The sequence below is a fragment of the Nelumbo lutea genome, chromosome 8 (genome assembly GCF_056320005.1).
Source record: "Nelumbo lutea isolate HS-2025 chromosome 8, American lotus-T2T, whole genome shotgun sequence".
NCBI classification, from domain to species: domain Eukaryota; kingdom Viridiplantae; phylum Streptophyta; class Magnoliopsida; order Proteales; family Nelumbonaceae; genus Nelumbo; species Nelumbo lutea.
The window spans coordinates 20,237,453-20,255,602 of NC_142691.1; the positions used below are offsets into that span (position 1 = coordinate 20,237,453).

The 18,150-nt window shown below is 35.2% G+C and overlaps 5 non-coding genes across 5 annotated transcripts; all 5 read left to right on the forward strand.

Moving 5' to 3' along the window:
- Positions 1–3,105: 3,105 nt before the first annotated feature.
- On the forward strand, positions 3,106–3,301 carry LOC148843211 (U2 spliceosomal RNA). Its single transcript, XR_016103888.1, has one exon. It is a non-coding gene; the product is annotated as a U2 spliceosomal RNA (small nuclear RNA).
- Positions 3,302–5,226: 1,925 nt separating this feature from the next.
- LOC148843212 (U1 spliceosomal RNA) lies at positions 5,227–5,387 on the forward strand. The gene has a single exon (XR_016103894.1). It is a non-coding gene; the product is annotated as a U1 spliceosomal RNA (small nuclear RNA).
- A 5,253-nt stretch (positions 5,388–10,640) lies between these two features.
- Positions 10,641–10,800, forward strand: LOC148843213 (U1 spliceosomal RNA). The gene has a single exon (XR_016103892.1). It is a non-coding gene; the product is annotated as a U1 spliceosomal RNA (small nuclear RNA).
- Positions 10,801–14,633: 3,833 nt separating this feature from the next.
- On the forward strand, positions 14,634–14,829 carry LOC148843214 (U2 spliceosomal RNA). Its single transcript, XR_016103885.1, has one exon. It is a non-coding gene; the product is annotated as a U2 spliceosomal RNA (small nuclear RNA).
- Positions 14,830–16,484: 1,655 nt separating this feature from the next.
- LOC148843215 (U5 spliceosomal RNA) lies at positions 16,485–16,606 on the forward strand. Its single transcript, XR_016104013.1, has one exon. It is a non-coding gene; the product is annotated as a U5 spliceosomal RNA (small nuclear RNA).
- Positions 16,607–18,150: the final 1,544 nt, after the last annotated feature.

Genomic DNA, 18,150 nt, shown 5'->3' on the forward strand with positions numbered 1-18,150 from the left:
AGCAGAGGTGGTTATGCTGAGTAGAGAATGTGAGCCCTATATAATTTATTTTTCATTAGTTCAAAATTGTGAAATTTGGAGTTGGGGATAGGTCTAAATGGTCATTAGGTTGAATTAACGTTTTAAAAAACGACCTGGAAGTGGAATCTTTCTGGCCACCAGTTTTTAGGTTGATGGACCGAATGTTCGGTTTGAATGGATGGTCCATTTTGGACAGTAAAATTAAAAAAATTAAAAAATAATTAAAAAAATAAAAACAGTTAAAAAACATTGAACGATCGACAGTTCAACCACCCAGGTCAATGATTTATTGATTTTTCAATGGTTTTTAACCAGATTTCAAATTTGGGATAAAGCAGAACCAATTGCTTGGACGGTTCCCAGGCCAAACGGTCTGACTGTCTGGTTCAACAATGGTTCGAAAACGTTGTGTTGAATATTCAACAATCTTTCAAGTGATGTGGTTTCTTTCTATATATTCTATATCAAAATATTTTGCAAATTACTGTAAACCTTTTAGGAAATTTCCTTTTTTGTCAAAAAAAATTCTTAGCTTTTCAATTTTTTGAGCCAATTAAAGATGACTACATTCGTGATTACACTTCTTACCAAGTGTGACCCACTTCCACTGGATTATGACTTTTGAGTAAAATGATACAGTACTTCAATTGCCTAGCGTCTCATTTGGATTCCTTTTATTTAGGAAACACTAGGGTGTTTTTATTATAATCACTTAGATCTGCTGAAACGTTGAAGTAAGCAGCCAAACGTAGTCAAGGGTGTAGATGTGTGAAATAACCAGTCAGTTTGGATTGGCTCCAGCAACTGGATTATTTATTATGCATATTGCTTGCATACGTACAAGGAGGTTGCTTGTAGAGTAGTTCAGAAATAAGAGCGTGAGAACTGAGAACAGACACCCCACCTGGTAGATGGTTATCAGAGTTCCATCCCAATATCCAATATCGGTTAAGAGAGGAGAAGACCACTAACCAACGCCTCTATATCACACACTGTTTTCAAAGCCGGACCGGACTTGAAAAACCTGGACCGGTTCCATTTTCCTTCAAAATTGTTTTTTTTTTTTTTCAAAATTGTTGATTTTGGTCAGCAAACCGCTGAACCGGCCGGTTAATTGTTCGAATTGTTTTGACCGTTTTCCAATTTTTTAATTTTTTTTTGTTTTCTTGTCAAAATGGGTTGGTCGTTCGGTTCAAACCGGTAACCGGACCCCTAATCGGTTCGGTCATCGGTTCGTTTTTAAAAACCATGATATCACATGCTTCTGGGTTTGTTCTAAACTTACACAGACATGCGATGAGTACAAAGCAAACTATTCTTTCGCATTTTACTAAAAAACTAGCGAAGGGGCCCCTGTGTTGCAGGGGCTTGTTGATAAACTATCAAGCTCGAGCTTGATTTGAATTAGAAACTTGAGCTCGAGATCAACTTGAATCAAAAGCTCAAAAGTTCGACTTCGGCTACGAGTGAAAGTTTATTTTCCTGGGTGGGTAAGTGATACCTATCTCCTAGGTGGATAAATTAACTTTCCCATATAGAAGAAAGTTGTCGATACTTGAATGGGACAAAAGTGCCTCTTTTAATAATGAATTTTTTTATGGCTAAGATTGTCATTGCCTTGTTTACATGGGAAATAAAAAAACATGGGTACGCATTTATCCAGGTAAGTCTTTCTTGAAAAACACTTACCCAGATAAATGCATTTAGTGACTTTCCAAAAAGCGAACGGGACATTAAACTTGACTTAACCCACCCTAACAAAAGCTCTTCTTTGTCACTTCATCACTTTTTTTATTAAAAAATGTAGATATTTTATCCCAAGGCTGTGTTTGGTTTGAATGAAATCTGTACACAAGGTAGAGAAGGAAAAGGAAACGGCAGGTTTCCCTGCCAAGACTTCATCACCTTTAATCTTTGCTTTGCTGTTTTTTTTTTCTTCATTCAATTTACCAAAAGTAATTTAATATGAAAACTTCGCATTAACTTTTGTGTTTGCTGGGTTCAGTTGGCTCGACTCTAGTGCACCTGGTGTGCACTAGACATGATGTAGCGCTGCTGATTTTTAGAATTCTAGGATTCCTCACAAATTTGTAGTAATTGAAAATTGATGATCCCAGTAGAGGCGGCTGAGTGAGCCCTAATTTATCTATCATTAGCTCAAAACTATGAGATTTGAAGTTGGGGATTGATCTCATTTAATGAAGAAGGTTGAATATTTCAAGTGGCATGGTTTCCTTCTGTAAATTCTATATCAAAACCTTTTAGTTTAGGAAAGTTTATATTAAAACCTCAAGATCCATAAACCTATTACCTAAATACTAATACAAGGAACAGATGGTTTGAACCAAAGTTTTGAATAGGTAACAAGTTTAGAGGTTCACTTGAACCAAAGGTTGTGAAGCTTTTTCATGTTAAGGAAATTTCTTAGCTTTTCACATTTTTGAGCCAATTAGAGATGACTACGTTAGTGATTACACTCTTTTAGGTGCTACTCATCCCTCATCCAAGTGGTCTTAGGCCATATAACGCCCGGCAAGTGAGGAGAACATAGACCACAAGTTAGTAGATATGGGAGTGGAGTATACTTGGCAATTGGGTTGGATCAACACACTTTGGGTTGGATTGGGTTATGAAATGTTAGACCTTAATTTTAAATGTTTGGGTTAGGGTTGACCCATGGGTCAATTCGGGTTATCTCAAAAAATAATTGAAATTTAAAAAAATAAAAAAAAAACACATGAAAAATGTTAAAGTTAAAGAATTAACCTTAAAATTTTAAATATAAAATAAAAAAACTTAAACATTTAACAATTTAAAGAGTAAACAATAAAGAATAAAGACTAAATAGAACAAATTAAAGAGTGAAAACTTCTAATTAAACTTAACAAACATTTCATCTTCCCAACATCCCTCTCCAGATTGTCTCATTTCGTAGTAGGTGCAATATAGAAAAAAGAGAGAGACTCTTGGTATTAGTGGGCTGTGGCGTCTGAAAGCTGAGATTTTTGTCCCACATGGGAGAGGAGGAGAGAGGTGGCAAGGAGAACTGAATTATAAAATCCAAATAGAGATAAAATATCAAACATACCTTTCTCGGCCTTTTGGCTAAGATCAAGTGTAGTATCTGTTCTTATCAGTTTAATATCTGATACGTGGGCCATTGGCCTACATGATATTAAATTAATTTTTCTTGGGGAAAGGTCCACCTCATTAGCTTGCTACTGGGGCCTTCAAGCATCGCCCGTGCGTTGCACTACTGCACGGGCCTGGTACACCCCCACCAATTCCAGCTCTTAGGTTTTCTTATTATGCACGGGACTTGTTCTAAGTTCTAAACCACAAGTTAGTGGGCCACACGTTAAACATGGTTTTGGACGGTCCACTAGTATTGGGCTGATTCATCCATCTAATTCTATCAAGCTGTCCATGTAACCTCTGTACCATCAAAAAATCTATTTTGTTGTCAAACATTAAAATTCATCTTTTTAATCATTTATTAATCTGAAAATCATATCATATATTCATACGATTTGTTCTAAATAGATGGTAGTCATCTTTAGGCTGAGATTGGCCACATGAATAAAGGGTGTTAACATGTAGGACCTTTTCTAAGTGCTCAGATATGCTGTCATAGGAAAAATGGATCTATCCCAACCTGAATTAATTTTTTTCTAGGTTAAATTGCATATAGGTACTCAGTATTTTGGGGGTAGTCTCACTTTAGGGCATTCATATATACATATAATATAATGCTAAGTAAAATTACCATTCCAATAAAAAATCATATAACATAGTCCTCAAAAAAGGGTAGTGTTTCATGGCCCAATATATTCCTATTCCTAGGAATGAATTTAAAAGTAACAAAAAAAACTTATGTGATCCACCAAATGCCACAGATCCGGGGTAGTACCATCACCCCCGGAATTTAACATATTTGCAGCAAGCAAAGAGTCTGAGAGTACAGTAATAATTTTGGGATTGTTCCTGGAAGCAAACAAAACAGCAGCTCGGATAGCGCTCAGTTCCATTCCTAGCACTAAGACATTCAACTGAGATTTCCCCCTTATAGTATCCAGAAAGCTACCATTATTAGATAGGCACACAAAAGCATATGGCCCTAGGTCACTACTACTACTACTTAAACTTCCATCATAGAAGAAGATATATTCACCATTATTTGTTAAATTGCTCCAAATAGTGGTTACAAGAGTCTTTTCTTTGGATTATCCAGGTTTTCCAAACTAGAAGCAAAGATACCATCCTTCATGGCTCTTACAATACAGGTCATAACTTTTTGGGCAGGCCAGACTTTACCTCTAAACAAAAGATCATTCCTAAACCACCAGATATGATAAACAATAATAACCACCCAGGAAAAGAAAGAGACCCTATCTTTGGGAGGTTAGGCACTGAAAAGCAGTTAAAATTAGATTAACCATAGAAGAATGACCCTCAAACACTAGGCTCCCCATAGGGGAAGCAAACTAGATAGCCTGAGCAAAGGGATAGTAAAAGAAAAGATGCATAGCACTATAACAGACTTAGTAGCTGAATGGCAGAAATTACAACTAGTTTGACAAGCAAAACCCTTGAATGCCAAGACCTCAGAAGAGAGGACAAAACCCCTCACAGCTTGGCATAAGAAAAGCCTATACCAAGGTAAAACGGGAAGAAAGCACGCCTTTCTGATGAGGGTTATCATGTTTGGTGTCAAAGTAAAACTTTTGCCTGAGTAGAAATGTTGGATAATTGAGTTTCAATAGCCAAATATTCGATTCAGTTCGAATCTATCCTTGCATACAATGAACCCTTCTCCCATTTTTTATGGAACTTACTGCCTTATCAAGGGAATGATTTTTTTTTTTTTTTTAATTAACTTGTAAAGAAAAGGGAGTGATTAATATGGACATATTCATTACAATTGGGTTTCCTTCCATCCTCCATATGTAGTCCTGAAAGCTCCGTGTATAAGAACCGAGTCATCCATTTCTTTATACTTGGTGGGACCCCATGCAAGACATCGGCTATCCATTAAAGCGGACCATAGTTGATCTTACAAGTGCAAGAAAGAGGTTTGTCACGGGAGGATGGAGTATCTGGGGTACAGTTAGAGAAATTTGTTGGTTTTTGTCCCACATCGGCTAAATAAAAACGAAGCAAGGGAGATGAAAGTGTATATATAAAGATAAAGAAAAAGAGAAATACGTACTTACCTGGGGACGGGGTCAATGAGCGATCAAGAAGATTCACGGTCTAGTTGGTGACCTCCATTGCACTAGGGAGGGGTGCCGCCTAACATCTCCCCAAGTGGGAGAGTGTACGTCATAATTTGTTATAGTGGGGGTACCCGTTCGCGCGTCTCCTACACAATTCTTAATCTTGAAAATTTTCTCAACGATTAAGGTTTAGACTTGCTACGTGAGACCCATGACCAATTGGTGTAGCCTGGTGTTAGCATCTCCTCAAGACCCCAAGTGGGAAAGTGTATGTCATAATTTCTGGTATTCGGGGTAAGTGTTCGCGTGGCTCAACATGGCTTTTTCCACACGTATTCGGTCAGGAATGAATCGAAACCTGGAAATTTAATGGGATCCATTAAAAACAAAAGTTCTACTTGTTATAGAAACTCTAACTTAATCATAACGTGCTTATAGTTAATTATCATGCTGATTTCTTGGAAAGTGTGAAATGTAACCAATACAATCAGATCTAAGAAGGTTCGACTAACCTTTCAATCAGGTTGGCTCGAATCTATTTTGAGTAATCCACATAGTTTACGGAAAAGTACGGATAGGCTTAATTCCATATCTTTATGGTAATTATAATAAAAGTAACTAATATTAATTGAAGATGTCATAAGATTAATAAAAAATATAATTAATATAAATTACTAAAAATAGAAATTCACATAAATTCCATATAAACTAATAAATTTAAATAAAATAATAATAAAATTTAGAAATTAATAAAAACTAAAGAATGATTTTTGTAATTGGTTTTATTAATTTAAAAAAAATTAAATTATAGATAAAACCATGGTTTTTAAAACCGACCCAGTGGTCGAACCGGTCAGGGGTTTGATTACCGGGTCAAACGGTCCGACCATTCAAACCGAATGCTCGAACGGTTAACCGCCTGGTTCAGCAGTTCGCTGACCAAAATCAATGGTTTTGGGGAAAAACGGAACCGATCACCTGACTGGTTCCTAGTTTTTCCGATCCAACCATCCAATCCATTATGGTTTTGAAAACCATGCATAAAATAGTATAATTTAATAATAATTAATTAATAAATTGTTAATTTTAAAGCTAATTTTTATTAGTACAAAATAAATTTGGAAATAATAAAAATTCATCAAACAATATATAACCTAAAAATAACTCTTTGGATGGGCTTATATTGGTTGAGCTCGATTGGGAATTTCATTAGGTTATTTCTACTTCGATTTTTCTGAACAAAGCCTATACATTGTATAGGTCCTCACTAGATTAGGTAAGGTCCTAACCTTTGGCATTTTAGATAAACTGGCTTTTATTATATATACATACATAGATATGGGCTAGACGTAAAGATGTGCTTTTACTCAAAACCTAGACCTAATCTTAGAAACACTTGAGATGCCTGTGGAAGAGTTGTCATTTGCAAAAACACTTGAAATCATGCATTAAAAAGAAAAAAAAAAAAAAAAACCATTGGAATCAAGAAAAAGAGGAAGACTTATTCTTTTCCAATTTAATTCTTTCAATAGTAGATCTACATATATATTTAGATGTCTAAAATGAAATAATATATTGATTTATCATTGGACTTGTGATGTTTTTACTTGTATTAATAGATTTATGGATTTATTGTTATGCTTTTGGATCTAATGTGAATCATGAGTATAACCAACCACCAACCACCAATCACCACTTTTCATCTTCAATTGGGAAAGTATTATCCCTCTAAAGGTCCTCGTCTCTAGTTGTCAAAGTCGAACTCCATTCAATAAATTCACAAATTTCAGTGTTACACAAGGGCAGGGAATGGGCAAGATTTAAAATATAGATACAGTATGTAGGTGTATTGGCCTGTATCAGTATTTTTTTTTTTTTCGAATCTGATTCAGAGGGGCAGGTTTAATGTTGGTCTACCCCCTGAACTACTCGCCAACCCGAAACACCCCTTGTAGGGGCATATCGGAAAGGCCCCAATTCGTATCGAAATTTTGAACATGGGAATGAGAGCTCAAATGAGGTTGATGCCATTAAGCTTGGTAATTCTAATCTTTTGGAAACTTGCATAAAATGCTAAAAGGTTTCTCAGCCATAAAGGAAGTACAAAAGACAAGTTCTATAAAAATTTGAAAATGAGAATTTCATTTGAAACATGTAGGCTCTTTCTCTCTCTTGGGTTGCAAATGGTCGAAAATTGATCCAGTCCATTTATGTTGGATATTCAATAAATTAACCTTAACAAATTGAATTTGAATATACCTCTAATTTGATCTGTTATGATTCATTTAGGTGGGAATTTGGAGCAAAATGAAGTTTAGGAAGTTGAGTGAAACACCCTGTAATTTCAGAAATTAATATTCAAGTCCAACCATTAGCATTTCATCAGTTATTTGGAGCACATGATGTCATGTGTGCCGTGAAACATCCAAAAATTTCAAAGCTGCACTTTGTATATTTTAATAGATCGTTTTTCTCTCTCTTATTGAGTCTCTAAAATCTTGGTTCTTAACCCTTTCTTTTCCATTTTCTTTCTTAGAGTCGACTGAATAAGGCGTTGAAGTAATACATTAATGATTTGCACATTAACAATATATATCCATTTCTATCATCTTGCAATTTTATTATCTCAGCCATTCAAATTGTGAATGGGATGAACTTGAACTTGAGTGTTGATTTATGAAAATACAAGGTACTTCATAAAAGTTTAGGCTCTTAAGTGTCACAATCCAAAAGTATAAATTACTTTCACATGTATGTATGTATGTATATATGTATTATACATTATATATATGTATGAAGTTTTTGGAGGGATAGATTAGATAAAGTTCTAACTTTTGGCATTTTTTCTTCTATAAAATGGCCTCTCTCATGCACACATACATGTACATGCATACATTTTTTTCCATTTAATTGTTAAATAGTAGATCTACATATTTTTGTTTTCGAAATGCAATGATATATTGATTTATTGTAGGGCTTATGATGTTTTTACTTGTCTTAGTGGATCTATGGAATTTGGAAAGTCAGAAAGTCATAAAAATTATTTTAAATGGTGTTGATAGTAGGAAAGAACTATAAAATGGATCTATGGATGGTTTGTCAAATCCATTGATCCATCAACATCTTATATAAACAATGATTATTTTTAATTTGCTGATAAGTTAAATAAATACAATAGGATAAAATAATTATTTTAGTAATTAGGATTTATGCAATGCACATGATATGTTATGTATCTTAGAAATTTTAATAAGATCTTATATTTCTTTAAATTGATACTATATTATTAAATTATTAGTGAAGGTAAATAACAAATTCATTATTTGTAAAAATATAACATATTATTTACACATATTACATTAGGCTCAGTTTGGAAGGAGTACAAATACAAATATGTACAGTATAAATACACACAATAATACAAATTACAGATTTTGCACTCTACATATTTGTATTTGTACGTATATAGTGTACTATTTTGTATGTATTTATGCTGTATATATTTGCATTTGTATTCTTTCCAAACTGAGCTTTAGTAATTTTTAAGAAGACAAACACATCGAATTAATTTTTTTTGGCAGCTACAAAGGTAAAAAGAGAATAGATGTAGAAAAATTCATTAAGTAATTAGAATACAGTAGTCCTTTTTTTTGATAAGGAAATACAATTGCCGCTTTTTGATTTGTGTCTTGGACTCTTTATTTTATGGATCTTGTTCATCTTCATGGGTCTAATATATCTTTAGATTAAGGGTAAAATACAAAAACCTCCCCTGAGTTTTTTGACAATCATAAGAACCTCCTCAGTGTTTTCATTTAATAAAAACCTCTCTGTACTTTTTAGAAAACATGCAACTACCTCCCTTCCTCAGTTGAAAAGCCGATTTAATGTGCTTTTTTTAAATGCCTATTTTGCCCTTATGCCTATCTATTTAGATGTAAAATTATTAAAATAACCTCCAAAACACTATTCATTTTCTTCTGAGAAATGAGAACCAAATCTGCCAGCCCTCTCTCTCTCTCTCTCTCTCTACCCATGGCCTTAATCAATTCTAGAGTCTCCTTAGCGTGTCTTGGAAATGTTTTAGTGGATTAGCAATGGTACGGAACCCACCATTGTAGTAAACGGAAGCATCTGAGTAGAATTTTTGGAGATCAAGTGCTCTGTAATCAAGGATCTTTTGTGCTTCTGGTAGGCAGTAATGAAGATCTAAATGTCCTTTGTGCTTCGAGTATCTTTTCTACTTTTCAAGCAATCATCGACCTTATAGATTTCATAAAGACAAATGTTTCATCAAAAGTTAGAACACCATAGTAAAATTAACACATATAGATGAAATTAAAAAAAAAAATGAATTACTCGTGTAATCGAGGTATAAGATAAACCATTGCAACCACAAGCCTTGACACCAAGCTTCAGAAACTGGCTTTGTCATTTCTCTAATAGATGGCGTATTCTAATGACTACAACGTCCATTAGCATAAGTATTTGCTATTGTACAGCTATGGACTAACCTGTAAATAATATTCTTTCTGGCTGCTTTTACCCTTGATTTGATCTGCTCCAACTACTCTCCTTTTTTTACTCTTATCACCAGTTTCTACATTCCAAAAGAAAATACATTTAATTTACTGTTAAAAACTCTTAAAACCAACCAAAGTCTAACTGTTTAGAAGATGATTCTCACCTTTGCTTGGATGGGTTGAAGAAGAAGAAGAATCTTTGTCATTGAAGTCGAAGCCCATGAGATCGAAGATGGCGTCAAATTCTGATTAGAGGTCTTGCAACACCAAATTATGACTATGCTTCACGGCAATGAAATCGGAGATGATAGCTCCTCCGCACATATTTGGTTCAGATAGAGAAACAAATATCAAAATCAAATAAACCCGGAGTGATTCCACCACACACTCCTTTCATTTATAATGAAATAATACTTACATTCCTGAAGCTTCTAGTATTTAACACCTAAAATCTTTCATTTAATAGCTCTATAAATCAGGTAGACTGGGCTACTTACCAAACGACCCATATGATCTTTAAAGACAAGAACCCAATATCTCATTACATCTTTTGGCCATCCGAACTATGGGAATATCTTTCTGTAAAGACTTGCCAAATGACACCCTAGTTTTTGGTCTAGGTCCTCTCATAGGTGGCACCCATCCATTGTGGCCTATGACCATATAACACATGGCAAGTTAGGGAATATTGAACCACAAATATGGGCACATGGCCCCTAAAGACTGTCACAGGAGATTGGATTACTAGACTTAAGAGTATGAGATGGGTTAGGTAGAAAACCATTGGTTTGAGAAGTTGGTTTTTATCCCACATCAGCTGAGTGGGAAAGAAGGAAGGGAGATAATGTGTATAAATAGAGATAAAGACTAGAGAAAAAACATACTTACCTGGATGGGGTCAATGGGTGATGAAGAAGGTTCATGGCCTAGGTTGGTGACCTCCATTGCACAAATGAGGGGTGCTCGCCTAACATCTCCTCGAGTGGGAGAGTGTATGCCATAATTTGTGCTAGTGGGGGTACGTGTTCCCGCAGCCCTTGCCCAATTTTCCAATTCTTCAAATTTTGTTACAAGTCTTGAGTAATGGTTGACAATACGCTAATTTGAGTGTTTTCTAACTAGGTTTGGAGATTTGTTTCCTTGGGATGAATGATTTTGTTTTTATTGTGCACGGGTCGATTCAGTTTGGTTATATATAGTTTTGTCAACTGAACCAATTATACCGGGCTGACTATTAAATCAACCAAAACCGACCCAAAGAAATAAAAAACCGACTTGCAATAAAAACTATCGATTGGTCGGTTTGTTCGGTTTCAACCAAGGCCTCCTTCTTCCACTTTATTGATAGGACTTAAAGCCCACAACCCAAGAAATTTTATTCTTTTCTGTCATTCCATATACAAATCAACTTAATTAAAAACACATTAAAATAAGAAAAAGTAATTAAATATAATACATATAGAAAAAGAAAAGTAATAAAATAATACATAATAAATGTAGAGTGAGAACTAGGCCTAAGACTCATATTAGACTTCTTATTACTGTCCTATTAGCATTTAAAACTTTAGACTTGTTGTACTATACCTGAGAGCTAGGCCTAAGACTCAGATTAGACTTCACACTTCCACCCTCTTGCAACTTATCTCATAAAAAGACTTGTATTTTTTGCTTTTTTTTTTTAAAGATTAAATTAGGACATGCAAACATCATTTATATAGTCGGTTTGGGTCGGTTTAGTTCAATTTACAAAGTTATAACTCGCAACCAAACCGATCAATCGGGTTATGCATATTTCTAAACCGAAACCAACCAAATTAAGTTAAAAATGAGCCACATCGGGTCGAGTTAGGTTGATCTGGTCGGTTTGATTGGTTTTTGACATTCTGTAAACAGACCCATCTCTTACCATGGGAATGATAATAAGTTCAGGGCAATGTGATGGAGGTTGAAGATCTCTGCAATCTGCATTGGTTGGTTAAATGCACCTTGACTAATTAGCTGGGATATTTCAGAGTGTCTCATTCGATTAAGATGGCCTTCCATTATCCTAACCGTAAAACATATAATAAATTTTGAATCCTTTCATATATTTTTTTGTTCAGATTCTAAATATTTTCTGGTGTTTTATGTTTGAAAGATTTTTTTTTGTTAAAATTTTCATTTAAGCATAGAAGGATAGTGAGTTTAGAGAAGGGAAATAGTCGGATGAATTAAAACCCATTTAAGCTGATCTACAGTTCAATCTTGGGAGACAAAATTCTGCTATGAAAATCTTGAGCAGCACCTCCTGCAGCCTTCCCCTTTTTCCTCCGGATATTGTGCATATAAAACTCCAACTTATTGCTGTCCATCAGCTTGACCATTTGACCAGGCTGAAATGCAGTTGCAATCAACGAACGGTCATTGCTGAACTGTTTGTGCCTTGAATTCCTTTTGGCAACTTTCACGAATCCGCTCTGAATTAATTTGAAAAAAATCTGAAGGCAAAATTTCATAGTGGTTTGTGGTGGATGCATAGGCCCATAGCCCACCACTAATCACCATTGGGGGTGCGAGGGCGTAGCCTTGTGGTGGTAAGGACCCGATCCATATTCATCTTATAGGTCCAAACCAAATACGAAGAGTTATGTATTTCGGGGGTTTTCTCTCTTGTAAATAAAGTCTGTCTTGTGAGAGATGAGTGAGACATTGGGTGTATTTGGGGCTTAGGGTTTCTCTATGAGAGTACAACTCTGTATTTCTTTTTCATTGGCAATTTCATAGTAGATTTCTATTCCTCCTTCGCCCGTGGACGTAGGCTATAAGCTGAACCACATAAATCTGTGTGTTTTTGTGCTTGTTTCTCTTTATCTCTACTTTTACTTTTAATTTGAGTGCCATTCGAACCTATTTTATTGGGTTTTTCCGCAACAAAGCTTTCCAACTTGTTGAAGTTTCTCAAGTTCCTCAAGAAATGGTTGCTTTTGTTTGGCTGCTCACTAGTATCCTCACCTTCCTCGTCTCCTTGTTTTCTGAACCACATCCACCTGAACAATTGCACCCTTCACCAATGAACAATTGCACCGGCACATTGCTAGATAGCTTTTGTTAAAATTCAAATAATTCACACCAGAGGATAACCAAACTTTTATATTCATCCGAACATAAAACCAGAGAGCTTTCCAATTAGTGTTTCTCTAGAAGAAGGAATTGATGGTGGTTCTAAAAGCAATCTGGTTGGGTTGTCATGTTTAGAATTTGGATGAAGAAATTGTTCAAAAAAAAGAAGGCCATTTGATGAGATATAAAAGAGAACTGGCGGGTTCAAATGCACACAAAGGGTGAAAAGATCTTAAAACAGATTTCTCTGAAACAGAGTCTCTTTTGAACCTCAAATCCTCAAAAACTCCAGAGGTATTGTCAAAGTCTGTTTAACCTATTTTCTTAATGAAGATATCAAATTAAGACCTTTTAAATTGGTCGTTTCAGAGCAGCAGAGTAACTTTTTATCAGGCTTTGCAGAGTAGCTTTTTAAATTGGTAGTTTCAGTGTAGGCTTTTAGACAATGCATGATAAGTAATCAATTCATTCTGTATTACATCTGTTGCTTTTGTTTATGAAGAGGAAGAACAAAAATTCCTGGTATTCAAAGATTATACAGTGATGAAAAATTTAAGGATGCTACTGTGAAAAAGAAAAGAATATAATCTTTGTTAAGTGGCATATAGACTTTTATACTGTCAACCTTCATATCATTTCTCATGACTTCAATCCATGTCCCTTTTGGCCTGCCCCTAGTTCATGGTAATATTTACTGAGATTTCAAAATATGATAGGAGACATGTAGTTTAGAGAAGGTAACGAGTGATAGCCACAGAAGCTATTGGTTTTCTTATAGTTTAGATATTAAAACTGAAAGAAAGGGTAAAGATAAAGATTAATTTATCACACTCTAGTGTTGTCCAATTGGTTGGTGGCTACTTGGATGAGCCACTCTGCAAATTGGTTTTGCATTCTATGTCGATTCATTTCTAATTCTGTTAAGCATAGTCAATTTGAGGCTTAATAAAAAGCATAACCAATTTGAAGACTTAGATATAAACATTATTTCTTTTTGTTTAAATTTTTTCTTCTAAGACTGGCCTCTCTCATCAAGGATAGCAGTTTATGTGGCAACCCAAAATGTATCACATGGTCCATGTTATGTGTCTAGTTTCAGCCAAGTTCTGTTTTCAGTTTACAGTTCAAATTCGGTACTTCATCCTCCTAGTGATCTGATCAATTTTTATCCAAGTATCAAGTTTTGCATTGGATTATTTAATACAACAAATTAAGGGTTTATTTGGAAAGAGTACAAATACAAATATATACAAAATACAAGGTTTTGCACTCTACAAATTTGTGTAGAATAGTATACAAGGCAGGAAGTGTCGATATTGCTCCATCTAAGGATTGCCTGCATATTAAGAAAACAGTTGTAGCTGTTTGATCACATAATAAGCAATTCAGACCTTCCCAGTCATAGAACAACAGAAGCTAGAGCAAATACAAAGCAATAACTTTTTTGGGTGTCTTTTCCAGATTTAGAACCACTTGTGCAGCAGATTAGAAACTAATGCAAACTCAGTACCATCTCTATCACCAAACTGCGTAAAACACAAAAGAAACTATTGTTGTACTCGGAACCTCATTCCTATGAAAATTATTGTTCTGATAGGGGATTATTCATTATTGGGTTGGATTGGTTAAGCCATCCATTTATGTCCAGTTAAGTGAAGGACGTCTAGCTGTATTGGAAGCTGAATGCTGGATTTTTTCTCCCACATCGGATAGGAGGAGAGAGGTGGCAAGGAGAACTTAAATATAAAATTCAAATTGAGAGGCAAAACAAAGCATACCTTTCTCGGCCTTTTGGCTAAGATCAAGTGTAGTATCTGTTCTTATCAGTTTAATATCTGATACGTGGGCCATCGGCTCACATGATATTAAATTAATTTATCTTGGGGGAAGGCCCACCACTGTAGCTAGCTACTGGGGCTTTCAAGCATCGCCTATGCGTTGCACTACTGCATGGGCCTGGTGCACCCCACCAATTCCTCTGCTCAAATTTCTTATAATATCTCTTCTGATTCCTGATTCCATACTTTTAATTGTCAGGTTTGAGTTGAAACCAATCTAAATTAAAATGAATTTAAACAAATTAGATGGTCCGAACGATAAATGGATTGGTCTAAATTGGATTGGATCTAATCCATTGGACTCACATTGGACTAGATTGGATTGGACCAAATCTAGGCCACCAGTGGTCATTAGCTGGGCACATGTCTTGTTTGTATGGTAAGCTCAAAAGATACATTCCCGAAAGCAGGGTTACAAAAGGAGGTTTTTTCTCTAACCGAAACAATAAAAGTAGCAAATTGTGTGCAAATAACTAATGCTATCAAATTCTTGACTACACTTTTCCTATCGACAACAGTACTAATGCAGCAGAAAAGAAGAAAAAACAAGAAATGGTACTCAAACATAGAATAGGCAACAGAAAAGCTTAGGCCTTATCAAATTTTCAGGTCACTCGAGATTCTATTTGAGATGAAGAATTGAAAAACAAAAACACTTTGGGTTCCTATCAAACATCAAGAATGGTCCCCTCTCCCTCTCCCGTTCTTGATGAAACTTCCTGCCTTGTCAAGGGAGTGATTTCTTTCAACAATTCGGAATATTAACACATCCATTACAATTGGGGTTTCTTTGCTTCAACTGAAACCTTGGCGGGACACCAAGCAAGACATCTGTAGTGTGTCTACCCATTAAATTACAGCGGACCATAGTTGATCTTACAAAGTGCAAGGGAAAGGTTTTGCCATAGGAGGATGGAGTATTTAAGCCCTTTTGCTTTTTGGGAAGCTGATTATCCGGGTAAATTATTTTTGGGAACCAAAATCCCATTGACCAACTTTCCCCCTCTCAAAATCTAAAAAGATGAATGAGAGGTATGAAACCATCATTTTGACTCTTTTGAGAAGTTGGTTTTTGTCCCACAACAGCTAAGTGGGAAAGAAGAAAGGGATATGGATGTGTATAAATGGGATCCATAAAAGCAAAACCTGCTACTTGCTAAGCTCTAAATTAATCATTTCTGATTTCTTAGAAAGTGAGAAATGTCAATTGTCAACCACTGAAGCCAGATCTACTAACTAGTTTATGTAACTAATCACTGTAAGGGGAGAGTAAGGTTCTAACGATATGCTTTTCTCACTGATCTTCGTGTCCAATACTCCCATATTCGTTTTGATAATGAGTGTGCAGAGGTAGTCAGGTAGGCTATGTTAGTGTAGCAGCTGATACATGGGCTTTCTGTCTAAATTATATTCAACTAATTTCTAGATCCCCCACCAGAGTAGGTTGCTATTTGGTGGAGGCTGAGACACTATAAAAAAGTGAGCAGTTTGGAAACGGATAGGTCTGCTAACCAGGTTTTCCACTGAAGGATGAATACTCAAGGAGTTAATCATATTTGAAAGTAGATTTGTAGATCTGTCTCAGAAGAGATTATGAACCTCGGATCATTGTACCTTCAATTTCTACTGGTGGCTGAATTTGAGCCTACAATTATTGCCATATGTTCAGATTAAAAATGCCAAGCCTAAAACTCAACGTTCATGAAATTTTTATAAATTGCTTTCCATGAAACAAGGGTTTTCTTTTTTTTTTTTTTTTTTTTATTTGCAAGGATAAGTCTGATATCAATTGACTGGACCTTAGACCGAATCGAACTATTCTTTTGCCTTTTACTAAAGAAGGCTGTCTGCTCGCCACTCAAAGCGGCATACACCTAATTTTGGAGAACAAAACATAATCAATGATTTTATGGATTTTATATAAAAATCATGGAAAAGATTTTTAGATGTTGAAGCACTTGTGCATCTGAACCTAAAACCCGAGGTTTCTAATTAGAAGGAATTGATGGTTCTAAATGCAGTTTGGTTCGTAATGTTTAAAATTTAGATTTGGAAACTGTTCAAAAAAGGAGACCATTTGATAAGATATCAGCGGTTGATAAAGAGTACTGATGGGTTCAAAACTTCAGATGTACACAAAGAAGAAACGGATCATAAACTGATTGCTCTGAAACAGTCTTTTTCGAACCTCAAATCCTCAAAAACACAGCAGTATTGTCAAAGTCTGTTTAACCTGTTTTTGTTAATGAAGTTAAGAGATTAAATTAAGACATCTGCAAGGAAAGGAAAGGAAAAGTAGGGAAACCTTTACAAACCTTGGATAGGTTTCCTCCCTATCTTTTCATTCAAACCAAACATAGCCTTAAATTAGTCATTTCAGAGCAGCAGATTGCTTTTATCATGCTTTGCAGGTGATCATGGATCATATATAGCCTCAGTGAACTACCCAGTAATCTTTTCTGCACTTCCTGTTCTCATTCCTAAGGTTCAGTTTGGAAGGAGTACAAATACAAATATGTACAGTGCAAATATACAAAATAATACAAAATGTAAGACTTTGTACTCTGCATATTTGTATTTGCACTCCTTCCAAACTGAGCCTAAAGTGTTCCAAAAAGAGATCAACTACGTATATAATCTTTTTTTTTTCTGTAAAGTACTTAGTGGTGCTCATTGAGGTATGTTTTCAATAGATTTTCAGTGTGGATTTTTAGACAATGATGTATGATCAACTGATTCTGTTATCTGTATAGAACTTTGCTTTTGTTTATAAAGAAAAAGAACAGAAGTTCCTGGTGTTCAAAGATTACGTAGTGGTGAGTGGTGAAAAATTCAAGAATGCTAATGTGAAGAAAGAATTAATGTGACCTTTGAACCTTGAAATCATTTCTCATGACTTTAATCCATCTCTTTTGGCCTGCCGTAGTTCATGGTAATAGTTATTGATTTCACAATATGATAGGAGACATGTAGTTCAAAACTAGTAGTGTTTCTCACGCAAGTCATGGGTTTCTAATGGATTTATATTAGAACAGAAGGGAAAGATAATAGATCAATTTATCATTCTCTAGTGTTATCCAATCGGTTGGTTGGTTGATTTTGCATTCTTTGTATAGCCGTTTATGTGACAATTAACCTCGAATGTATCACATAGTCCTTGTTATACGTCTTAATTTCAGTCCAAGTTCGGTTTTCTGTTTACAGTTCAAAAATCTGTACTTCATCCCCTAGTTATCTGATTAATCTTTATCCAAGTATGAAGTTTTAAATTGGTTTGTTTAATAGTTAATACAACAAATTGACGAGCAAACAATGCCACAAGTCTATAAAACAATGCACTAAATAGGCCTTGTCAGTCAAATAACTTTTGGAAGTAGAGAATAAAAGTAAGAGTTTACTAAGTGAAAAGATAGTGGGGAGGACTCAAATTTCTTTAACTGTGAAACTCAGCTC